General features: G+C 42.2%; 1 protein-coding gene across 5 annotated transcripts in view; it reads right to left on the reverse strand.

The window, feature by feature from the left end:
- Positions 1-27,004, reverse strand: part of PDE7B (phosphodiesterase 7B) — a 514,887-nt gene that overhangs the window by 359,954 nt on the left and 127,929 nt on the right. For 2 of the 5 annotated variants that reach the window (XM_068231628.1, XM_068231630.1), the window contains exon 2: positions 25,889-25,975. The exons of the other annotated variants lie outside the window; for them this stretch is intronic. The gene's annotated coding sequence lies outside the window, so the exon portion shown is untranslated. The remainder of the gene's footprint in view (positions 1-25,888; positions 25,976-27,004) is intronic. 5 annotated transcript variants of the gene reach the window in all.

Consider the following 27,004-nt stretch of genomic DNA (forward strand, 5'->3'; position numbering starts at 1 on the left):
TCCCGACTGTCAACTGTGGTGGTGGCAGCATCATGCTCAGGGGGTGCATCTCTTCAGCAGGGACAGGGAAGCTGGTCAGAGTTGATGGGAAGATGGATGGAGCCAAATACAGGGCAAACTTGGAAGAAAACCCCTTGGAGACTGCAAAAGACTTGAGACTGGGGCGGAGGTTCACCTTCCAGTAGGACAATGACCCTAAACATAAAGCCAGGGCAACAATGAAATGGTTTAAAACAAAACATATCTATGTTTTAGAATGGCCCAGTCAAAGTCCAGATCTAAATCCAATCGAGAATCTGTGGCAAGATCCGAAAACTGCTGTTCACAAACTCTGTCCATCTAATCTGACTGAGCTGGAGCTGTTTTGCAAAAAATAATGGGCAAGGATTTCAGTCTCTAGATGTGCAAAGCTGGTAGAGACATACCCTAAAAGACTGGCAGCTGTAATTGCAGCAAAAGGTGGTTCTACAAAGTATTGACTCAGGGGGCCGAATAATTACGCACACCCCATGTATGATTTTCGATCCACTTCTCACATGTACACCACTTTGTATTGGTATTTCACGTGGAATTCCAATAAAATTGATGCATGTTTGTGGCAGTAACGTGACAAAATGTGGAAAGCTTCAAGGGGGCTGGATACTTTTGCAAGCCACTGTATGTATGTATATATATATATATATATATATATATATATACTGTATATATATATATATATATATATATATATATATATATATATATATATATATATATATATATACTGTATATATATGCGTGTGTGTGTGTGTGTGTGTGTGTGTGTGTGTGTGTGTGTGTGTGTGTGTGTGTGTGTGTATATATATATCACTGGAAAGCACCTTGAAAACACCTTGATCAATTTCAACGACACTTGGTATACAGATTCTTTACTACCTGCACACCTGAGCAGAACCACAAACAGCCAATCAGAATTCACCCATTCACCTAAACTGAAAAAATGTAAAAGTCCCCAAACTTGGCACAGTTAATCACTTGATAACCAAGGTGAAAATTTGGGTAAAGTGGGTGGAGTATAAAACAGTCCATCAAATTTCAACAGTTCATCTTACATAGAAAAATGTAATCTGCAGCCATTCTTAGACTGTCAATCACAGGGTTTCCAAAATGGCACACTTGGTAACTGGTTGACTGGGATTAATATTGAGTAAAGTGGGTGGAGCCTACAACAGCCAATCAAAATTCACTTAGGGCCTATTTCCACTACACGCAGATTGGATGCAGAATTGATGCAGAATGAATGCAGAAAAAACTGACTCCAATGAATGCCTATGGGAAAATCTGCATCAGAAAAATTGCGTTTAGTGGAAACAGGCCCATTGGCATTCATTGGAGTCAGTTTTTCTGCATCCATTCTGCATCCAATCTGCGTGTAGTGAAAATAGGCCCTTATTGATTTTCAAATGCAATAGTTAAACTGCTGCCATTCTTACACTGTTAATGGCAGAGGCCTCAACCCTGCAACAGATTTCTTTGCTTGATGACCTGCTTCCATTCTCACATTATTGATGCAAGGAACCCCAAAGCTCACAATCTTGGTCATTTAGTGACCGTGTGTCACAGTTATAACAAGTAGGCGCAGCAAAAAAAACCCTCAGTTTTTTTTACCGTGAAAATGTAAACTTCACCCATTCTTCGACTGTTAATCACAGGGTTAGCAAACTTGGCACAATTGGTCACTGGGTGGCTGGGATTAATATTCAGAGAAGTTGGTGGAGCTTACAACAGTCCAATCAAAATTCACCTATCGATTTTCAAGGGAATATTTAAATTGCTGCCATTCTTACACTGCATAAACACTGACTAGATTGTCCAAAAGAATTACTTATGTGTGCCTCCGCCATTGTCTTTGACACTCTCCTGATGGGTTACATGATGGCATCAAAAACTACTGACATCTTTAGAGGAAACATAATACTACACATCACTGTCAAAATTATATATATATATATATATATATATATATATATATATATATATATATATATATATATATATATATACATATATATACATATATATATATATATATATATATATATATATATATATATATATATATATGTATATATATATATATATATATATATATATATATATATATATATATATATATATATATATATATATATACAGAGCTCATAGTTCAGTCAGTAGTTAGTAGAAGGTGAGGTGTTTTTAATTTCCTTTCTCCTATGTCACTGCTTTCCTGTTGTGTGCTGCAGCCCTTCTGTATTTATATATTTCTTATGGAGACTGGGAATCTCCAGGCTGCGTGCATGCTTTGCATAGTATTGCATATAATTTGGTTTGTGCTTCTCATCCCTTGGTATATATATATATTTTTTTATTATTATTATTTTTTTTTCCTTTAAAAGTGAAAAACAAAGTAACTCTAGTCAAAAACGGAAGTCATATCATGCAGTTATAATTATTTATTTTCCTATGTAGTTAGTCCTCATTGCAATCACTATTCTGGCACTATATAGCTACTAAAGTCATTTCAAAGAGAGAGTTAATCAGTGCTTTTATGACCAAACCACAGATAAAATTTAAGTGACTTCAAGAATTTTGCAGCAAAGTAAAAATCTCTTAGGACGTACATTTTGTGGCCAGTAAATACCATTTCCTCCCGTCCACGGTAAGATGTTGCTATGTATTCATTTACAATGCAGAGTTGTATTATAAATATTTAAAAAGGTTGTAGAAATTTACACAGCACAGTGGAACCCTACAAATCTAACACAATATAGACTTCAGTGAAATATTGGTTGTCATTGAGCCCCACATTTATAGACCAGCTCTGTGTAATATATTGTCACTTTATGAATAAGTATAATAATAATTCACACGAATTATAAAGGTAGTCAGCATTTATAACCTACAGTATGCATCAGTCTAAAAGTAAGGCTGAGTCTCCACTTGCGATTCCCAGAGGGATGGCAGCCTATAGAAAACAAAAGGTTGCTTCTAAATTTGAGTGGGGGGGGGGGACAGACTATCTGCGGTATTTAACCACTTGATGACCGCAGTGTTAAACCCCCCCAGGCTCTTTTTTGCTGTAGTGGGCTGTGCAGGCTTTTCAGCCTCCTGCACAGCCCAGCTAAGAAGTATGGTGATCTGACTCGCCTCCTATTTTTGTCCCTAAGGGGACATGCTGCTGGAGGGGTCCGATTGCCGCTGTCACTCCCCCCCCCCCCTTAGCTCTCATTGCCGCCACCCCCCTCCCTCTCCTTCCTTCCTCCGCTCCGCCTGAAGAATTGAACAGGATGGCGATCCGTCCTGTTCTCCGTCTCTCATAGGCATCAGCCCCCCTCTGATTGGCCGGTGATCTCGAATCTCGTACAGTGCTGCTGGAGACCGCAGCGATGTACGCATGTAAACAAAGGGGATTTCTTCGCCCCCTATGCTGCTATTGCGGCCTTTTGCCTGCCAGGTCCTGGCGGCGAAACCGGAAGTGGTTGCCGGCGGGGACGGGAGGATCAGAGAGACACAGCGAGGGCACCGATCAGCTGCAGGGGGCTGAGGGAAGCCCCAGGTGAGTAAAACTCTTTTTTTTTTTTTAATGACTTAAGTGCCTCTTTAAAGCACTTCACATCTAGACCTTATTTCCCCCTTTAATTACAAATTATGCATTCACCTAGGATCCTCAGGATTTCATAAATATAACTGTAATTTGGATGTATTTAAACAACTGCAGCCATCACCATTTGGCCAGGCTGCCTCAGCTGAAGTCTCTGATTACTTCCTATTGGACTGCAAGATTTTAGTCATTAGAAGTGGAAAGCTGAGTGGTGGTGAGTTGGAGTTTGAGGGCACTGCTACAGGAGGCAACTATGTTATGAAGTAAAAAATTTAAGTAAAAAGACCTGCTGGAGTGAATAGTCTCACAGGTGGGACCATGGCTCTGTTATTGGGGACAATCACTGCTCTCCCTGAGTAGCAGTGACCTACCTGGACTTATCTTAAACATTGAAGGAAGATGCAGACCGACACCGGATAGGTCACTGCTGCTCAGGGAGAGCAGTGACTGTCCACAATGACGGAGCCGTGGTCCCACCTGCGAGACCATAAGCTCTTGTAAGAACACAGCAATGCAAGGTACCGGACTTCTTCCCCATAGAACACTGAAGCTGCACGCCAAGACACAGCATAGTATGGAGCTGCAGGACAGAGGGGGACACAGATAGACACAGGGGAACAGTGGAGCAGACAGGGGGACAGCAGAGTACACAGGGGAACAGCTGAGGACACAGGGTCAAGCTGTAAGTATGCAACGGTGCATACCAAACTTGTGGGGGATACAAGGCGCTGGTCTCAATTATATTATTTGGACCATAACGCACTGACTCCCCCCCCCCCCCCCACACACACACACTTTTGGGGGATAAAAAGTGAGTCTTATGGTCTGAAAAATATGGTACTAATATTCAGGTCTATATATGCTTATGGCAGTCTAACTCATTGTTTCATGCAATCATTTACTCTGGGCTTATTTTTTATAGTTCCATTATGACTGTTCTTTATGCATAGCCACCTTCCTAACTTACCCCCCCCCCCACACACACACACACACACACTCCCCCATCATCAGTCACAAATAAATCCTCCTGCGGCATGATTGTGAAAAAATAAATAATACAATGAATCCTCTTCCGTGCAAACCTGTGGAAGGGCAATGCCCAAAACATGTTGGGCCATATACAATTAACTTTTTCTCCTGAGTTTTCTCCTAGGAGATACATTTTCATTTTCGATTTAAAAACACTTTTTAGCACTTTGCAATTTAAAAAGTAGCAAAAAGTCGGTGAAAAAGTACTGTCAAAATTATTTTTTTGAGTATTTCTTAGCTTGCTGGTGGTTTGAAAAGAATTTATTTACAAGTTGTGAAAATATCACCTTGGAGAAATGCAGGCCATTTTTAATCGGTGTGCTGTGGTAAGGAACACTGGACTCTCTGTCTACTAAGAGCATGTCCTTCCTTGTAGTGCTTATAGTTTCAGCCCATTACACATTCTTCTTGCCAATCTGAGACTGGTTCTGGGCTTTTTCCACTTTTTGCAGTCATAATTTTAGCAATTAATGTACTTAATTCTTTAAGTAACACAGAATGTCTATTATCTGTTCATTCAATTGTTTATTAAAAACATGAGTTTCCCACCAAGTTATTTTATACTGTATTTGTCATCCTCTACCACCCCTGGTCATTTTAAATATTTAGCTCCTTTTGGGTCCATTAATCTAGTATCAATATTTAGATTAGTTTGTCTCAATCCAATAGTTTTTTCTGGGTGGAAAGAGGTTTGGAGGTCAAGGGGGAATCAAGGTATATTATTTTTTCCATTTCTGTTTTACCATGCATGGTATAAAATGAATCCCTGCTAAACCATGGGTCACTCTCCGCTGCTTTGGTCCTGATAAGTTTTTGCAGTTAAGTGCAAGTTTTCCAGTTACAAATAAAAAAAAATCCTCACTGCAGGTGGATGTACATGACTGCAGTTATACAACTGCTAATTCATTAACCTTTCAGTTATTCTGAAATGACCCCTAAGGAGAGATGTGCAAATTTTTACCGCTCAAAATCAAACATTTTTTAAGTGAAATTACAAACTGAAATAACATACAATTAAAACCCTCCTCTCCCAACTCCTCAGACAAAATAGTTATCCCACCAGGTCAGGCTTAGACCCATCATAATATCACCTTTGTAAATCACCATTCCCCCTTTCCTGGTAACAATAGCCAGTACATAGTATCAATCTTAATAGCTTAATATCCGGTTGGGTCTGTAAGCACCATACTACTATTTCCCTGAATGCACAGCTTTCTATCAGTTTACCTTGCACACAAAAGCTCACCGATATGAACGAGCCTTATCCTGTGCAGGTAGAGATAAAATAACAATCTCTCTGCAGCCTGGAGAGCACAACACACTAATAAGGCTCCCAGGAGAAGATGAGTTTTTTGGATTTATAATAGTGTTGCTAATCAATTGGAATAGATGGGAAATTTTGAGTAAATTTCCACTTTAAAGTTGGAATACAGTGTCGCATAAGCACAGAATTAAAACCTGTATCCCAATTCCTCATTATAATATATTTATCCACCAGTAAAATCACCCATAAATTTCCAGCCCTTTCCCACTCTTTTCAGAGATAAAATAAAGTCCTGAAACTGGGTTTAATACCAAACACAGCCATGCAGGCCCATTTCCATAGATTGCTCGGAATGCCAACCCAGAGCACAAATTTGATATCCTAAACCTTCTAAGCCTTTAGCATATCCTTGTTTAAGTGATCTCTTGGATGCCATCCAGCTTTTGGTACGATTGATATTTACTCTGTACAAAAGCTTGTTTATGTAAGACTTTTAGCATTTCAAATGAATAATGCTTCTGAAGCCATAACTATTAATTATATGCTGTTTCATACTAGAGCAATTTCAAAGAGAGACTTAATTTGTGCCCCTACCAACAAACCACACAGAGAACTGAAATGACTTCAAGAAGTCTGCAGCAGAGTAAAAAAACTCTCAGGACATACATTTCGTGGCCAAGATATACCACATTTCCTCTCATCCATGGTCAAATAGACTTGATTTTTTCTGTATATTCAACCATAATGTCAATTTGATGAATGCTCAAGGAATTTAGAGTATGATTCAGTTACACTTCTTTCTACCATTAAAGGCTAGCTTTTGTATAATACATGTGAATATTTGCATGATTCATTTTTTTTTTTTAAACAGTGCTAAGTGAAAACTCACCTCACTATATGAAAAAACTCACTTGAACATATTTTTATCATCCTGATACCATATATACTTGCATACAAGCCGAATTTTTGACACCCAAAAAGTGGGTCAAAAGTTGGGTGGTCGGCTTGTATGCGAGTCGTGGTCCACGCTAACCCCCCTCCCCCGCCTGTCCGGGCCCCCCCACCCCCGCTGCTTTTATCTTAGCCGGCGCCGGTTCTTCTATTCCCCTCTTCTCCGGCTCCGTAATTCACAGCAGCGCTCTTCACGGCGGCTGCAGTAGAGAGGGAGCGGTTCCCATAGTAACCGCCGCTACAGGAAGTCACACGCTCTACTGCTTCCTGCCTCATCACAGCAGCCGCCGTGAAGAGCGCTGCTGTGAATTACGGAGCCAGAGAGGAGGGGAATAGAAGAAGCTGCGCCGGCTAAGGTAAAAGCAGCGGCCACCGCGGGGGGGGGGGGGGGGGGAGAGCACTACCTACCTATACTGGGCACTTTACTAGCTATACTGGGCGCTGTACTAGCTATACTGGGCACTTTACTAGCTATACTGGGGCACTTTACTAGCTATACTGGGCACTATACTAGCGATACTGGGCACTATACTAGCTATACTGGGCACTATACTACCTATACTGGGCATTATACTAGCTATACTGGGGCACTCCCTACCCATACTGGGCACTATACTAGCCATACTGGGCACTATACTAGCTATACTGGGACACACTAGGGGAATAAGGCGGTCTGCCTTTTCTTACCCCCAGCTTATATGGGGGTCGATCATTAGGTTAAAGTGGGGGGGGGGGTCGGCTTATATGCTAGTATATACGGTATTCTTTTCTACTTATTCAAATAGACTTTTGACATGTGGAAGGCATTTTGATCATCAAAAATGAGGGCAGATGAGTTCTAAACATTTCTGCTCTAGACAGGTGATAAAAATTTCCCATGCCCATGTCAAAGACTAGGGGCTCACCCCGACAGTGTGCTCTGGGAAGGGATTTACTATCACATGCACACTGCAATAAATCCCAGAGCATTTATATTGAAATTATTAAGCAAGGCTTTTAGATATCCACCACTCCCCTCCATATCCATCACATTAGAGTCACTTTAAAAGAACACCATCGATTAACATGTTTTTTTAACCTGGGATTGAGAGAGTTTCTGAAATGCTGGTAAATAATGATGTATACATTTCACTTACTTACCTCTTTTGTTTACTGTATCATATTCCTTTCACTCTTAACTGACGGCATATCTGCTCAAATCTGATGGCAGAATGAACCACGAGGGGAGGGGGAATTCCCTCACAGTGCATCTGATAACCCTGTGTGTGAGAGAAAGCTCTCCGCAGCTGCCGGTGTCCTGTGTCTCTGACTTAAGTGACTTAAGTGAGCAGAGGAAATGCAACTTGTTATAAACATTTGTAATTGTTTGTGACACCACAGCTTTTCATACTTTTTTTGCTTTCACAGAAAATTACTCTGTAGTCTGATATGAAAAAAACAACACTGGCTGTGCATTTAAGCATTCTTTTGAGAATGAATTGTTCCAATAGAGCTAAATACTACACACAATAAATAAAACTTTTGCCTCTGATATTTAACATGACAAGTAGGGAAATATTTACACAGCTACTTAGACATTATTTGCACATTGTCATTTTAGAACACTTGGTTTGATAGTGTTCCTTTAAGACTCATTTGTAGGGAATGTCAATGAGATGAAGCATGAAAATGGATCATTCAAATGTTGGTGCTGAGCCTTAATTGATCCATTTTCAAGCTGCATAAAGTTGCATACAAGTAGCATCTCATTGACCATCCCTACTTATTTACTACAAACTGCTTTCCAATCCTCTGTTCATGATCCTTGTTACGTATTAACCATAGTCCAATTTTCTCAATCTGTTTTCTCATATACTCACTCTTCTAGTAATCTTGATTGTAATGCCTAGACACCAATGTGGTAGGGACCAAGTAGCAGAGTGGTAATATTATAGATTTATTTGCAAGGCACCAACATATTCCATGGTGCTGTATAGGGTAAAAAACAAACCCGGGCTACAAAATGATACAGATGATAGTGTAAACAAAATATGACATTGCTAATACAACAAAAGTGCACATGCACATAAAAATCCAGCCGAGCAAGAGTCCCAACCAATCTGTTCTCAGGTATCTGTTTCAGATATATATGGACAGTTTTTAACTCAGATTTGACTTGATCACCACACTTTAAAGATTGAGCACTCACCCCATGTATTGACCCTCTACTAGATTGGGTCTTCAGCGTCTTCAGGGCATTTTAAGGTCTCCCCCTACCTGTCATGAACTCTCCGAAGTGACCTCTTTACAGCTCTGAAACAGATCTTGATGCGCAACTCACCTCAAATCATAAGCCAAAAAGCCTCCATAGTGTAAAACCATACTTAACATTTATTAAAATTGAGATTGAACACTCACATATCAACTTCTTTGCCCCCGATGAATCACAGAAATTAACGAAACCAGCCTGGGGCGCGTGGACATGGATTGCGGAAGTGAGGCAAAGGAAAAAACGTGGCGTTTGGTCTCTAGACTCAGGCGGATAATGCAGTGCACCTGAAGCCAGCCAGATGGCCCACAATCGGGGTAGGGCTCGCTAAAACTCTGAGCTGTTTCAAAGAATTTGATATAGGAGTGTTCAATCTCAATTTAAAAATAAAAATGTTAAGTATGGTTTTACACTATGGAGGCTTTTTGGCTTATAATTTGAGGTGAATTGCGCCTCAAGAGCTGTTTCAGAGCTGTGAAGAGGTCACTTCAGAGAGTTTATGACAGGTAGGGGGCAGGGCTGGGCCGAGGCATAGGCTGGAGAGGCTCCAGCCTCAGGGCGCAGTGTAGGAGGGGGCGCACAATTCATTCAGTTGTCATTCCTAATTGTGTATGAAGCAGAAAGAAATAAGAAAAGGGGATACATGGCAGTGATTGCAAGCCATATAACTAGATATTAAGGTGTTGGGGAGGTTGTGGGCCCTATGGCCCTCTTAGTCTAATAGCAATCAGTGTGTGATGGCTGGGGTGAGAGGGATGGAGGGGCGCACTTTGGTGACTCAGCCTTGGGTGCTGGAGGACCTTGTCCAGGCTCTGGTAGGGGGAGACCTTAAAATGCCCTGAAGACGCTGAAGACCTAATCTAGTAGAGGGTCAATACATGGGGTGAGTGCTCAATCTTTAGGGTGTGGTGATCAAGTCAAATCTGAGTTAAAAACTGTCCATATATATCTGAAACAGATACCTGAGACCAGATTGGTTGGGACTCTTGCTCGGCTGGATTTTTATGTGCATGTGCACTTTTGTTGTATTAGCAATGTCATATATTCTTTACACTATCATCTGTATCATTATGTAGCCCATGTTTGTTTTTTACCCTATACAGCACCATGGAATATGCCCCGGAGGAGCTGAAGACCCAATTTAGCAGAGGGTCAATACATAGGGGTGAGTGCTCCATTTTTAGGGTGTGGTGGTGGTACTTCATCTATCAAGGCAAACCTGAGTTACGAACGGTCCAGATATATCTTAAAGAGGAGCTGTCAGCTATACTATCAACTCCCCCCCACCCCTACACATACACACGTACATATATAAGTATATAAATACTTGCTCTACGTACATAACATACGTATTGCACTGTCCACGTTTTGATTTTAGTGAGTTTTATATAGTAAATAAGGAGAAAACTTTCAGGCATTTGCCATTTTGGAATCCCTGTGTCTGAAGCCAATCCTAATTTAATTTCCTCCCTTACTCCGGGAGGAGGGTGACCAATGCAAACAGCAAAGTGGTGATTTTTTTTTACGGCTTAGAGCTAATAAAGAGATGTGCAGTGAAGCTTTTGATACATTACTGATCAATCTGATCGAAATCAAGTCTGCAGCCAAGATCATCAGTTTCTACCCTGACTTTTTTTTGTAAATGGTGAGTATAAATAGCAACTGAATTTGGCATTCTTTCTGACTTTTATCTAAAACCTTCTAGTTAATATTTTTACATTTGCCAATGGATGTATATTTGTCATCAACATGAATAAGCATTATGGATGATGTTAAAAAATATAGAGACATGAACCATTTTGGTTCTCAAATATAAAATAGCTTGCAATTAATTATAGTTAGGAACTGTTTTTATTTGAAGAACAAAGTTCAATACTTCTTTGAAGAGAGAATGTTTTTGCAAGTTGCGTGTTTACACATACATTTCAGAACGTATTACTCAAAAAGTATCCATGAAATGATAAAAATGCAACCACTTTTCCAAAACAAATATGAATTATTTAAATCAGGCTTGTTTCTTTACAAAACAGAACACGTTGGTTTGTCTTTAATCTCATTCTGACATGACTTGGATCTTGGAGCCACACAAAAGTGTCCAATAATTGCTTTCTTATGCAGCCTGAATGTTGAAATTATAATTTGGAGTAAGCAAAATATTTTGTTCAACTAAGTAAGCTCTAAGTAACATTCAAAAGTAACTGTCTGGATGTCAAATCACACTATTGTATATTTCAAATACATAATGAGCATCACTAGGCTGTTTTTATTTTCAGTCAAGTACTACACTCATAATGCTAACATTTATATAGTGCTGTTTTCCTGTCAGAAGCACTTGAGAGCTGCAGCCACTAAGGGTGCATACAGTAGGCCCCACTGTAGTGTTAGGGAGCCATATACAACTGTGTTATACAAACATATAACATTTTATTTTACTGAGCTGGATACTATTTGATCCAGCATGTGTCAGAAACAGGGCCGGTTTAAGCAACAATGGGGCCCCAGGGCAAAATAAACCTGGGGGGCCCCCCCAACATATACCCCGGAACAAAAATCGGCATTAGGGGACCTTTTTTGCAGCTGGTATAACAGGGTGTGAAGTCCCAATCAGTCGGAGCTCCACATTCTGGCTATCCCAGCCTGCATGGGGGACAGGGGTTTAAAAAGTTTCAGGAGGGGGAAGCCCACATAATTTAAAAAAAAAAAATTCCCACACTCTAAACATTTAAAAAAAAATTGGGAAAATAGGAAAAAATGCCAGGGATCTTCATACATCCATATTGCGGCTGTATAGCGATCCCTGGCCAAAGGGCTGCGGCTGCGTATGGACCCCCTGAAAACCCCGTCAGGAAATTTATTGCGCTTTCGTTTGATGCATGTAAAATTACACTACCGTTAGGTTTGCTACTAAAAGTGACATTTACCGCATTTAAAAGTATACTTTTTTCCTTCTAAACTTTAAAATCGATTTTCTCAAAAACTATAAGGTCTTTTTGAAAAATTGTTTTTTCCTCTTATTCCTAATGATCTCCTTAACATATCCTGCAAATTTAGGGTTTCCAGCATTTAAGGTGGATTTGCTATTAACCATTAAAGTCGGCAGGTTTTTAAATGTGTATTTTTTTTCCTTTGAAACTTTAAAAATCGATTTTCTCAAAAACTATAAGGCCGATTTAAAAAATTTTTTTTTCCTCTTGTAGCCACTGGGGGCCCCTACAAGCTCTGGGGCCCTGAGGCAGCTGCCTCCTTTGCCTTAATGGTAGCGCCGGCCCTGGTCAGAAATGATGTATGTTCCTCGTCTTATAGTATATTGTACAATATGACTATAAACAGTTTCTCCTATACAGACCAGTGTAACACATGGCCTACTGAAAACATTAAAATACAGCATAAGCAATGCAAGGGTACTGTCAGCAGTCCCCTTTCTTAATTTGCCATGCACCTTTTGTAGAGTAAATACTGCTAGCAGAAATGCAATTATGTTGTCATGGAAGGTTACTGTAGTCAGGGATGCTGTGTCTCCTTGGTGGACTGATTCTTGTCAATGTTCTGCATTTCTTGGAAAGTGTATACAGTATTTTTTATTTAAGTTCAGACTTTACATTCTTTATATCATCAGCAGCAGTCTATGAAATAAATCTTAGTTCTTTATTTTCCTAAAGCTCAACTATTGATGCCAACAATATAGCTGAACTGAATGCATCTTGGCATTTAATACACCTCTTTCAAGTCTCTTAGGAAAAGTTTGAAGATGCTAGGTCATACCAGGGGCAGTTATATTCAACAAGTCCAGTACAGAACACAAAGGATGCAGTGCACAACAAATAACTACTGGCATTTCTAAGCTTTTAGTGAGCTTTAGAGAAAAAACAGGCTAGCTTTTCTTAAAGTATTTTAGAAATACTTTTTAAATAAAGGTATGTAGCATGTTACAAGATATTCTTTAAAACTAGCAAATCTCTCACTCAGACATAAAACACTCAGTTAACTGTAGGTTAGTAAGATTTCCCCATTAGAGAACTTTAGCAAATCAAGCTTATAGTTAAAGGATACCGGAAGTGACATGTGACATGATGAGATAGACATGGGTATGTACAGTGCCTAGCACACAAATAACTATGCTGTGTTCTTTTTTTTCTTTCTCTGCCTGAAAGAGTTAAATATCAGGTATGTAAGTGGCTGGAAAGAGATAAAAAGGGGAATTTCTTATCAGTGAGGGTCACACTGTAGTCACTTCCTGTCTGAGTCAGGACTGAGTCAGCCACTTACATACCATAACTAAGATTTATTGTCTCAGGTTCCTACTTAAAAGGAAGTTAAATATTATGCATGCATAAATCAGAGATCTGACAGTCAGTATTGCTGTAAAAAAAAGTTCCTCTTTAACCACTTTATCCTCTCTGGAAGGATATTTTCGCCCAGTGTTTAAAGGGTCACTTCACTTCAGTAATAAAAAGTACCTGTGCTATGTGTACTTTCTAAAGAGTAATGGAATAATAAGTTGTTCTGTGATCGCTCACTTTCCAATTTCTGTACAGCTCTCCCCTTCCCCAGGGTTGTCAATGTGAAATTATACAGTGGGTTCTTTGTTTGTTTGTTTTTCATTTGCTTGGTTTTTTTTGGAGTCTGACCCAACCTATCCCGGAGAAGATTTCCTATCCATGTGGAGATAATATTCTCCACTTGCCTAATACTGTGGTTGCCTATTAGCAACCCAGTTTTGTAAATAGTATTTTTTCTTATTTGTTATCCTATTGCCGAAAAATATTACTATTTGGTGCTCCTGGTGTACTTTTCTTTCCATCCCAGTCCCTGAGGTTCATCACACCAATTTCATCCACCAGATACCCTTGATTTTCTTTGTCTTTTCTTGCCACAAAAACCTTACATCTTTGCAGGACTCTTTCTGGGTGGGTAAGTCCGTGAGTGCTTTGATTGTCCATCACACATTTTAAGCCCCTTTGAAAGGAACTATAGTGGAAAATGCTGCTGCCACCACCAGCAGCACAGCTGTCCTAATATGACAACCAAGGCTTCATGGAGAACTGTCAACTCCCACATTGGATTAAAGACATGGATGAGAAGTATACCTGTGGTGCATATTCAACCTTACTGTGGCTCAAAGTATTATCATTTTAAGATTTTTTTGCATGGTTCTTATGAGCATAGTAGACAATATGACCAACATCATTACTGTAGATTTATGATCTTATGGCATCTCCTAACTAAACCCTTTGCCAGAATTCTCATTTAGACCAAATATTACTGGCTAATCATCTGAGAACACATCTCCCACAACCCTCTGTGGATACAGGGTAGCCTATGTACTTCATCTCTGAGGTGGAGAAGCTTTTGGACACAAACCTCATAAAGCCCTACCCCAGGAGAAGCCTAGACTACAACCACAAGGTCCTGTTTGACTAACATGCTCAGCTTTTATGAGGTAGTGAACACTAATGTGGATATTGGGAATGCTTTACATGTGATATACTTGGACTTTGCAAAGGCCTCCGACACTGTTCCCCACAAAAGTCTAGTGCAAAAGTTGAGGATGCAAGGACTGTGGAAGAGTCTGTGTGCATGGATAGGGAACTGGCTAATGGACAGAAAAAGAGTTGTGGTCAATGGATCTTATTCAAAATGGGAGACCGTTAGCAGTGGGGTCCTAGAGCGATTAGTACTGGGTCCAGTGCTCTTCAATTTATTTATTAATGATCTAGTAGATGCAATAGAAAGCAATGTTGTTTTTTTTGCAGATACAAAATTGTGCAGAATCATCAACTCTCAGGAAGATAGTGACATACTGCAACAGGATCTGGATAGGATGGTATGGGCACATAAAACGGCAGATGAAATTCAATGTTGAAAAATGTAAAGTCATGCATTTTGGTCGTACCAATGGTCTAACACCATTAGAAAGATATTGCAGTTTTAGAGCGGGTGCAGAGACGAGCAACAAAATTGATACAAGGGATGGAAGGTCTCACTTACCAAGAAAGGTTAGATAAACTGGGTTTGTTTAGTTTAGAGAAAAGACGCCTTAGAGGGGATCTAATTAACATGTATAAATACATCAGAGGGTAATATAAAAGCTTGACGGATGAGCTTTTTGTCCTTAGGCCTTCATAAAGGACTAGAGGACATGAGCTGCGCATGGAGGAAAAACGTTTCAGCCATTTATTTAGGAAAGGGTTCTTTACAGTAAGAGTGATTAAGATGTGGAATGCATTGCCACAGGAAGTCGTTATGGCAAATTCTATATCTGCTTTGAAAGGGGGCTTATATGCTTTCCTTGCATTGAAAGACATCCATGGCTATAATTACTAGGTAATGCCCAGTGATGTTGATCCAGGGATTTTATCTGATTGCTATCTGGAATCGGGAAGGAATATTTTTCCCTTTTGGGGCTAATTGGACCATGCCTTGGACCATGCCTTTTTCACCTTCCTCTGGATCAACAGGGATATGTGAGGGAGCAGGCTGGTGTTGTACTTTTGCTGGTTTAATCGATGGACGTATGTCTTTATTTCCAACGCAAATAACTATGTAATTATGTAACTTATAGGCTTACAGCCTGATGCTTGTCAAATGTGCATTTGGCATCCTCATGAACAACTGGAGGGTATTCCACACCATCGCTGTTATGCAAACTGACAAAATGGATGGTACTGCCTCTTGCTGGTATAATGACCGCCTATGTGGCCTAGTACAGAAGTCATATATTTATGAATAGGATTACAGAGCCTTGTTTCCCCTGCCAGAGAAGCTCCCTGGTTATACATATAGATCGCATGCACACATTTGCCACCCCAATTGTAATTATTCTAGTGATTTGCCTTGTTAGATTGTTACAAGTTTCTTTCTCACATTTGTTGTTTTACAATTTCTATAACGTTTATTAACTTAAAAAATTGAATACCAGTTTTATTCTAGAAGCATGTCTCTTTTTACTACTTTACATGAAAGCAACGCCAAAGAGTACAGATTTTTTTAAGCATAGCAGGTATTGGCATGTGTGACAAGGTTTGACACAAAAAATTACAATCTTCAAGTACAATTATTTTTCCATTTAAACAGCAGCTTTCGTTTCAAGGGCATTTATTGAATGATAAAGTCAATTACATACACACATCACATATTTCAAGTAATCAACCATGTAGTGAGGCAGCAATGTTTCAAAGCAGTCAAGTCACATGTGAAGATAACTCATGATTAACATTACAATCATCCAATCCAATTTTTAAGTTATAGGGGAAGAGTTGGGAAAGGTAGAGAGGCTGGGGATGGCCCAAGAGTGTTGCCACATCATGCCTATTTGGCCAATGCAGGAGGGGAAAGGAAGTAAGAAAAGGGGTAGAGAGAACCAATAGTTATTTATTGTATTTATAAAGCGCCAACATATTACACAGCGCCAGTTCAACAGTAAACATAGAACCAAACACAGATACATGTACCAAATCTCCAGGGAGTACAGCACTAGAGGTGTACCGAACGGTTCGCCGGCGAACAGTTCCAGGCGAACATTGGGGGTTCGCGTTCGCCTGCGCCAGGCGAACTTTTCCGGAAGTTCGATTCGCCCCATCATGCACTATAAGGGTCAACTTTGACCCTCTGCATCACAGTCAGCAGGCACATTGTAGCCATTCAGGCTACAGTAAGCCCTGGAGCCCCACCCCCCCCTTATATAAGGCAGCCTCCGGCGGCCATTACAGTCACTCGTGTGCCTGCTAGAGAGAGGAAAGGGACAGCTGCTGCAGACTTTTTCTCTTAGGGACAGATTAGTTAGGTTCTAGGCTGCTTTGCTTGTTCCTGACTGATTAATATTGCTTTTAAAGCACCCAGCAACAGCTCTTTTCAGAGCTCAACCTGTACATTTTTTTTTCCTGACACTTTTGTTGCATGCACAGCCTTGCTAATTGATAGTGTGTGTGCCACTGCCAGCAGCCCAGCACATTCAGTGACTGACTGCCTGTGTGTGTGACAGGGAGCTGCACATTGTACTACCCAGTACTGCATATACCCCAGTACCTGTTGTGTTTACTTAACCCACCTCATCACTGCATATACCTAGCTTTGTGTTGAGTGAACCCAGCTCACTGCATCTAACTACCCAGTACCTGTTGTGTTTACTTAACCCACCTCATCACTGCATATACCTAGCGTTGTGTTGAGTGAACCCAGCTCACTGCATCTAAGTCTAACTACCTGTTGTGTTGAGTGAGAACCCACCTCACTGCATCTTAAGTACCTTTACTGTATACTGTTCAGTGAACCCAGCTCACTGCATCTAACTACCCAGTACCTGTTGTGTTTACTTAACCCACATCATCAGTGCATATACCTAGCGTTGTGTTGAGTGAACCCAGCTCACTGCATCTAACTACCTGTTGTGTTGAGTGTGAACCCACCTGGCCACCTCACTGCATCTAACTACCTGTTGTGTTGAGTGTGAACCCACCTGGCCACCTCACTGCATCTAACTACCTGTTGTGATGAGTGAGAACCCACCTCACTGCATCTTAAGTACCTTTACTGTTGAGTGAACCCAGCTCACTGCATCTAACTACCTGTTGTGTTGAGTGTGAACCCACCTGGCCACCTCACTGCATCTAACTACCTGTTGTGTTGAGTGAGAACCCACCTCACTGCATCTTAAGTACCTTTACTGTTGAGTGAACCCAGCTCACTGCATCTAACTACCTGTTGTGTTGAGTGTGAACCCACCTGGCCACCTCACTGCATCTAACTACCTGTTGTGTTGAGTGAGAACCCACCTCACTGCATATAGCTAGCATACCCCCGAGATGGACAAAATGGACAAACCAGGTAGAGGAAGAGGTAGAGGCAGACCCAGAGGAAGGCCACCAGGCACCGGCAGGTCTGCGGCTGTGCGAGGTGGTGTTGCTGTGATTTCATGCGGACCTGCCCCAAAATACAGTGCTCAGAAGAAGGCACATGCCATCACTTCCCAAAATCGTGAGGAGGTGATTGAGTATTTAACACAGAACACCTCATCTCCCGCAGCCACCAGCGCTACAACAAGCACCACATCCGCTGCATTTGACACTTCGCAGGAGTTATTTGGTGGTGGTGGTGAAATCACTGATTCCCAGCCACTACTGCAACAACAACAAGAAGGCGCAGGTACACCACCTCATACGTCTGAGTTAGGTGGCGATAGTATGGACGCAACGTGTGTGGATGGGGATGATGGTGGACCACCTGAAGTTGGTGCACTTGAGGAGGTGTCTGAGGAAAGTGCAGCTGGCCAGGAGGATTATGATGACGATTATACGGATACCACAATGTTCCCGGTAGAGGAGATGACCAGGGGGACAGTTCAGAGGAGGAGTCAGAGAGGAGTAGGAGGAGACGACTCCATGATAGAAGCAGAGGGAGCTCGTCCTCAGAAACAGCTGGGGGCAGTGTCCGGTGCCATGTATCGCCAGCTATGGCCAGGGAGCACACATGCCCTTCAACGTCAGCTGCTGCTGATGCCACCGTAGCGCCATCACCCCAGGGGGGCTCAGCGGTTTGGAAATTTTTTCACGTGTGTGTCTCAGATCGGAGCAAAGCCATCTGTTGTCTCTGCCAGCAAAAATTGAGCCGTGGAAAGGCCAACTGTCACGTAGGGACAAGTGCTTTACGAAGGCACCTGGAGAGAAGGCACAAACAGCTATGGCAAGAACACCTGAGGAAAAGAAGCACCCCTCAAAAGACATGCAGCGGAGAACAACCGTGGCAGCCGTCACAGGGGGCTTCTGCTGCTCCACGTTCCCATGGTATTGTTCGTGGCTGGGGGGAGGAAGAATGGATACACTTTTAAACAATTTAAAAATACAACCATCTAAACTTTCAAACAATTTAAAAATACAACCATCTAAACTTTCAAACAATTTAAAAATACAACCATCTAAACTTTCAAACAATTTAAAAATACAACCATCTATCATTTTCAAAAAATTTAAAAAAAGGGCAAAAAAACTTGCCCTCCGTAAAACATTCTTGGCAAATGCTTTCGACTTGGTTTGTCTTCCGCTGGCTCAAGGGTCCATCTGACCACAGATGCCTGGTCTGCAAAGCACGGTCAGGGCAGCTACAGCATGGGTCTCAGCAGGCTCCCACTTCGGGCCGCAATCCAACCTTCATTCCCCGCGGTGACAATGGCAGACTTGCCCTCCATAACGGATTCCCGTTAAAGGATTTAAAGTTAATTCATTTCAAATACACAGCAGGGCCTCGAAAGTCCGCCTCCTGTATTGTTATTTTTGGTCACTACCTCGGGGCGGGCGTGCATGCCTACCTGCTGCCCTCCTTGGATGTGTAGTGGTAGCCGTTTCTCAGGCTCCACACCGGATTACATCCCTCATTCCCCGGCTATTATCCGGGGTCACAAATGACAGACTTGCCCGCCTCCATATGATTCTCGTGAAAGGAATGTGGTGTCATCTTTGCCCGCCATAACTGGTTCTCATTAAAGGATTTAAAGTACATTCATTTCAAATACACAGCAGGGCCTCGAAAGTCCTCCTCCTGTATTGTTATTTTTGGTCACTACCTCGGGGCGGGCGGGCGTGCATGCCTGCCCGCTGCCCTCCTTGGATGTGTAGTGGTAGCCGTTGCTCAGGCTCCACACCGGATTCAAACCTCTCATTCCCCGGCCATTACCCGGGGTCACAATGGCAGACTTGCCCGCCTCCACAGGATTCTCATTGTAGCGGTACTGAACAAGTACACAGCAAGTAGAAAATGTAAATTAAAAACAAAACGTAAGCTTTTTAACAATGCCATGGAAAGTTGAGAAGGAAGTCACACATTACCTGACATCACTGAGTGAGGAAGAGCAATCACGCCATGTTGCGCAGTAGTCCAGCATGGCCGTCACTACACAAACAGCTGTTTGCGGTGCGTTACACAGTGAGTTTGGTGTGTCAGTGTGAAGCAGTACTCTAATTACACTCCCTGTTTGATGTATACACATGCAAGATGTTTGAAAGCACGTTAGGCCTGCAATTTAGCATTCAATGTGATTTCTGCCCTTAAAACGCTGCTTTACGTCACATCCAGATTTTTCACCGGGACTTTTGGCATGTATCCCACTCCGCCATGCCCCCCTCCAGGTGTTAGACCCCTTGAAACATCTTTTCCATCACTTTTGTGGCCAGCATAATTTTTTCTATTTTTCAAAGTTCGCCTCCCCATTGAAGTCTATTGCGGTTCGCGAATTTTTCCGCGAACCGAACCTTCCGCGGAAGTTCGCGAACCCGGTTCGCGAACCGAAAATCGGAGGTTTGCGACATCTCTATACAGCACGGGTTACAGCATTGGACTATTTGGCCAATGCAGGAGGGGAAAGGAAGGAAGGAAATAGGTGGGGAGAACCAATAGTTCAACAGTAAACATAGAACCAAACAGAGATAAGGGTACCAAGTCTCCAGCGGGTACAGCACGGGTCGTGTACCTGAACAAAAGTATAAACATGATATGCTAGGGGAATGGATCTTAAGGGAATGAAGGATGTAGGGTTGGCCTGGGTTGTCTTGCCAGGTTATCCATGGAGTCCACGTTTTAAAGAAATTATGTATTGTGTCTTTAATTTTAGCTAAGATGTGTTCAGACAGCATGGCTTATTTAAGAGATCGAATACAACATCAGTGGACAGATGGGGCAATTTCCAATTCGCAGCCAGGTGTTTTTTTAGCCAGGGCCAGTACATGTTGAATGAATCTATGTTAAACAGCAGTTTTATTGAACCAGAAAAGATAAAACATTCCAAAATTACATATTTTACATATCAAATATTGCTTGGTATATAAAATGACTATTCAAATTACATTATAGTATTATCAAAATACTGTTTTTTTACATCAAAAGTAATGTCAAGTGGGACCTCCTGTGAGGCATTCCAATATCAGATCCAGCTTGCCTACATGTAGGCCTGAGATTGGACTGCAATCGCCATTTTCATAAGGCCTGTCCACCTTTTTCTGTAGGTGACATCTCAAACACCAAGCACATTTATTGGAAAGCATATAAAAACAAGCTGGCTAAACTAAGTGAAGCATCACCTCCAAACAGGGCAGGCTCTAGCGTGGGGCAAGAGGGGGCATTGCCCCCTTAAATAATTACTCTGCCCCCTCAAACAGGTGTGGAGGCAGCGGAGAGAGAAGAGGGCGCGATGGGCACAGCGGTGGGGAAGGGGGGGGGGGACGTCCCCCCCCCTTCCCTCACCTTGGGGCTCCCCCTCTCTCTCGCTCCTCCCTTCAGATATTAGCGGCAGGACACTTCCTCTCTTCCCAGCGCGGGAGAGCGAGAGATCTGTGCGCCGCTACTCTGGTCTAGACTAGACCAGAGTAGTGGGCGCACAGATCTCTGTCCCGCGCTGGGAAGAGAGGAAGTGTTGTACCGCCGCTGCCAGCTACCCGCCGCTCATATCTGGAAGGGGAGCCCCAAGTTGAGGGATGGGGGGGAGATGTCCCCCCTTCCACACCACTGTGCCCATCGCTCCCTCTTCTCTCCGCTGCCAACCCATCTGGGGACATCAATACACCTAGCTATAATGGGAGTCGGGACACGTAAGTCCTGACCACATATACTGGGGGCACCTATACACCTGGCTATACTGGGGACACCTATAGACCTGGCTACATAGACTGGGGACATCTCTACCCCTGGCTACATATACTGGGGACATATACACCTGGCTACATATACTGGGGACAACTATGCACCTGGCTATATACACTGGGGACATATACACCTGGCTGCATATACTGGGGACACCTATACGTGCATTTACTGGTGAAAGGCTGTCTCTCATTACGTGCATTTACTGGGGGAATGCGGTCTGTCATTCCGTGCATTTCCTGGGGAAACGCTATATATCATGTGAATTTACTTCATATTTTTTTATGTAACTACATTACAGTTAGCCCCGCCCGCATAATGTCATGACCACACTCATTTTTTTCGCCTCAAATTTCCCCGTCCATGATGCCCCCTACCCATTTTTGACTGCCCCCTCATATGTACCTGTCTAGAACCGGCTCTGCCTCCAAAGGTAAACTTACAACAGTGTATAAACCTGGCAACAGCCAGGAAGTGTGTCATGGAAACTGCAGCCAGGCTATTTAGAGCAAGTTACTCTGGGTAATGGCAAAGCTTGCCGCCCTAGTAGGCATTTATGTGCTGAAAATGCCTCAGACTGAGACAAAAAAAAGTGCCTGCCTATGGGGCCACATAATGTTTAGATGAAATCTGAGCAATTCTAAGGCAAGCATAAAGCTTGTCAGCTTTCTTTTTCTGTTTTCTTTTTCTGTTTTTATATCCAGTATGGGCACAAATTAATCTCAGTCTTTTTGACAAATGTCTCTGATACTGCGCCAATACATTAAAAGTGTTTGTGCTGTTCTCAGGGCAAGCGAGCAATAAAACTGGAAAAGAGCTAAGAATTATAAATGTCAATGCAAAGAAACTGGAGGTGTTCTGGTGAAGAACAACTGGTCAAAGCAAAAATAATTCCTTGTTATGCCCAAATACTTCACTTTTGTGCCAGTTTACCTCTGTTTTTTAACTTTTGTTCATAAACAGCTGGAAAATAGTACAAAAAGACTGAGTGACTAGCATGTATACACCATTATGTGAGCAAACTATTATTTAGTAGTATATTAAACAGAAAGTGAGGCGGAACAGAAAATGAATAGAAATGTCAGCAGAACATAGGCAATCCAGGAAATATACATACATATATATATATATATATATATATATAGATAGATAGATAGATAGATAGATAGATAGATAGATAGATAGATAGATAGTTTGTTACAGAATAGAGATTCATTACACTAAAATTATCAAATGTAAAGATAATATAAGAAAATGAAGGCCCACTCAATTGATGTTTGTTTTACCATTTGAACATTCATTAGGAAAGGCTGTTCCTTCTGCTAACGATGTGGGCAGGAGCAATATTTGTACAGCATTAAACTGCATTGACCAGGACGAGGCTAGTCTGCTAGAATCTCATCAAATACTGACTGGTGCAACCTGAATGCAGGTAAATGATCATCATCAATCACTTAACTACCAATCACTTATCTGACCTACTTATTTGTTCCTTTTAGTTTTTCCAGACAGACAGCACTACACCTCACACCGGAGAAAAAACAAGATTAGCGTCATCTTATTGCAGAAGTTAGAGCAAAGCCTGACATGAAGCTGTCTGTCAAGGATTTCCCTACAGATGGGTATGGCAAACACATTGTTCTCACTCACTCCGATTGCATACATCTGAGTGAATGAAGACATTGTTTTGAATGACTTGATCAGTGAGGCAGCAGAAACCCTGGCAGACATCTATATGTCAAGGCTCCTTTGTGTGTTTGCAGCAAGGTAGTGGAGTTTGTTTTTTTCTCACAGGTGAGGGATTGTGCCCTGGCAGTTGTCAGTTTGAGAAAATGCAGGCCATGTTTTTTGGATCGCCTGGCTTCTCTGTAATTACATCCAAACATTTTGACGTTTTTGCCTAAATGTTCCTGGGGACACTGATACTGAAACATAAAGAACCCTCTATGGCTGGGTAGAGTAAGAATTGGGCAAGGGACATTGTGTGGTAAGTGGCGGCAGTGGAACTAAAATGGGATATGTGCTGAAATGGGGGCTGCTTTGGCCAAATTTATGCACCTGCCTAATTTTATTTAAACAATTATTGCGCACTTTCTGTAAATGCAATAAACTTCATTTCACTTCTCAAATATCACTGTGTGTGTCTCCTATATGATATATTTAACTGACATTTTTTATGGTAACAACCAACGATTTATAAAGGAAAATCATGATGATTAACAAGGTTGTCCAAACTTTCGCATCCCACTGTATATCTATCTATCTATCTATCTACACACACACACACAATGTCCTCCTGTACTGTGTGCTAACTGAACTGCAATGTGCACCACCCCCTGCCCCCCCCCCCCCCCCCAAAAAAAAAAAATTAACCTACCCCCTTCTCTATAAACTATATACTATTCTCTCTCTCTCTCTCTCTCTCTCTCTCTCTCTCTCTCTCTCTCTCTCTCTCTCTCTCTATATATATATATATATATATACACACAATTTAGGCAGGGGCAGGCTCAAATTATGGCTGCATTTCATGGAGCTGCCTGGGCTGGCCCCTGGGTTGGAGGAAACTTGTGGCGGCAGGCTGGCGGATGGCAGTGACACTGGCAGTCAGGTGGTTAGGATAGTAGCGGCAGGCGGGAGGGAGAGGCTCTGTCTGTTCTGTCAGTCGGAGTGGACCAGTGACCATCACCAGACTCGCCCTCAAAATGCTGCAGTGTGGCATGCCTGGCTTTCTCTCTGGCTGGTGGGGCAGCGGATGGATTGGATGGCGGCGGCAGGGCTGGCAACAGGCCGTTTCCCTCCCTGGCTGCTGGGCTCGCTCACTGATCCTCTCCGACGTGTGTCCTCCTCATGACTGGGCTGGGCAGTGGGCTAGCCGGGCTGCTTGACTTAGCTGCCTCTCTTTCTTGTTGGGCAGCACAGAGGCGCCGGGGGGCAAAAAGGCATCTGTGATTGGATGAGAGGAGGGAGGCTGAGGGAAGGAAGCAGAACAGAGAGGGAGAAAGAAGCGGAAGCGCATGGCGCGTTTGCGTATAAGAGATCAGTTAAATTTATGTGTATTTAGACAAGTACCTCAGAAATACGGGCAATACGGACAGTGTTTTCTTAAGAGCATTTAGACGGAGAGTCCGTCTAAATATGGACGCTTGCCAACCCTGGTATTTGGGGGGGGGTTCAATTGAAATGGGATGTGGGAGGGTGGTAGGAAGTGGTATATCTTAGCATGATGTCATAACTGTACAGAGGTCCACCCAGAAGCACATTGCCCTCTACTGGAGGAGCGACTCATTACCCTGTCTATTGCCTGCATAATCTTTATCTTACAAAGGAACTGCCAATTATATGGCAGAGACTGTAGATACCAGCACAAGGATTTACATAAGTTGGTAATGTTATCATCCAGACTAAAGTCCTTCTGGCGTTGGTTATTTTGGTTAAATCCTTGTTCATACATTGTAACAAAGTCCCTATATCAGTGTGGATGGCTGCGTTTTGTCTGGGCAACTCCCTCTTGTGTGCATATTGTACAGGCTCTTTCCCACATATCACAGTATCTTCCACTTCTGGGGGTTGTCTCCAGATTGTTGGGTCCCTCGAGCATCACTATCAGTCTCATTGCAAGCAGCAGTCTCCATACTACCAGATGTCCCGTTGAGGAAAAAAATTAAAACATTCTCAGTGAAAAAAAGAAACCAGCACACTACCTAAAAAGATTACATACCAATACTAAAGCCGACATGAAACCAACAAATATTTATTCAGGTAACACATTTAATGAGTAACTGTACATAGTTTTCTTGCAAACTTTCAAAAATATCTTTTTGTGGTTTGATGTCGGCATATCCGCTCCCCAACTTATACTGGAACATACCTTACTTCCTCATAACAATGCTTACCGGTAGAGCTCCATGCTTTTCCTAAAGAAATGAGGCCCAGTAAAAAAAAGGTTTCTCAACCCCAGACTCACTCATTTGGCGGTTCACCTCTTTCAGAGTACAGGTGAATTGTTCCTGGGTGGATTTCACCACTCTATTTCTTTTTGTTCAGGAAAATAAATATACCACAAAAATTGTAGTCCTTAAACTGCATCTCACAGAAGATGCAATTTAACATGCAGACACAGGGCAGGCAATAGTGAATATACATTACATACCTAAATCTTCTTGGTCCTCTGCTGACATCTTGTCAAAGTCCACTACCCTGTAGACCTCATACCAAGCCTCATTCTTTCTACATGTATCTGCATACAAATAGGAGAGAAGATTTTAGCATATGCTGGGCCTTACTTATAGGTATCAATAAAATAATAGGTATGGGTGAGGCCTGGTATAGGCTGAAAAATGTTAGATTTTGTCCTTCACAATTCCGAATAAGGAGTCTTTTTTTCACCAATGTGGACTTTAAAGGCTTGGCTAGCTTTTCCGCATAGCTATGACTATGGCTATGCCTCTGCTTAGCTTTATAGCTCTCTACCGTGTTTCCCCGAAAATAGGACCTCACCAGAAAATAAGGCCTAGCTTATATTTCAAGCATGCTTGAAATACAAGACATCCCCTGAAAATAAGACCTAGCTAGCAACCCAATGTCCCCCCTTTCGCTCCCTCCTCTGCAGAGTGGCGAGCAGAGCATTACCATCACAGCAGAAGAAACTCACCAGCTTCCGACGTGCAAGCGTTAATGTCTCTCCTCAGCAGCGTCCAGCTTCCTCTTCTTGAAAACTGCAGCTCTTGTCATGGGTCGCATGCACGTCCCGCCGCGTCACATGACAAGAGCCACCATTGTCAATCAGAGGAACCTGAGCACTGCTGAGGAGAGAAGTTATCTCTGCCACGTCGGAAGCCGGTGAGTTTCTTCTGCTGTAATGCTCCACTTGCCACTCTGCAGAGGGAGGGAGAGAATGGACTATACTGGGCTGGGGGCTGCCGTTGTGGACCAGGTCCCTTCGGGTAACAGGGAGGGAGGGAAGGGCTTTACTGGGCTGGGGGCTGCCACTGGGGACCGAAATTATAAGCCCTCCCCGAAATTCAGGCCTACCAAATTATTTGGGGGTAAAATTAATATACAACAGTGTCTTATTTTCGGGGAAACACGGTATTCTCTAAACTACATTATATGTCTGGATACTGTCTGCCATGCTGTTTGAACAGACAGTGTGAATCAGATTCTCCTTTCGGGAAAACTTTGGCATTATGACTGAACTTTGTACTATGGCCAGTTGTAGAAGAAGCAGAAAATTACATCACAGGAAGTGCTGGCTTTAAAAAGAAAC

Source organism: Hyperolius riggenbachi, chromosome 4 (genome assembly GCF_040937935.1).
Source record: "Hyperolius riggenbachi isolate aHypRig1 chromosome 4, aHypRig1.pri, whole genome shotgun sequence".
Lineage (NCBI taxonomy): Eukaryota > Metazoa > Chordata > Amphibia > Anura > Hyperoliidae > Hyperolius > Hyperolius riggenbachi.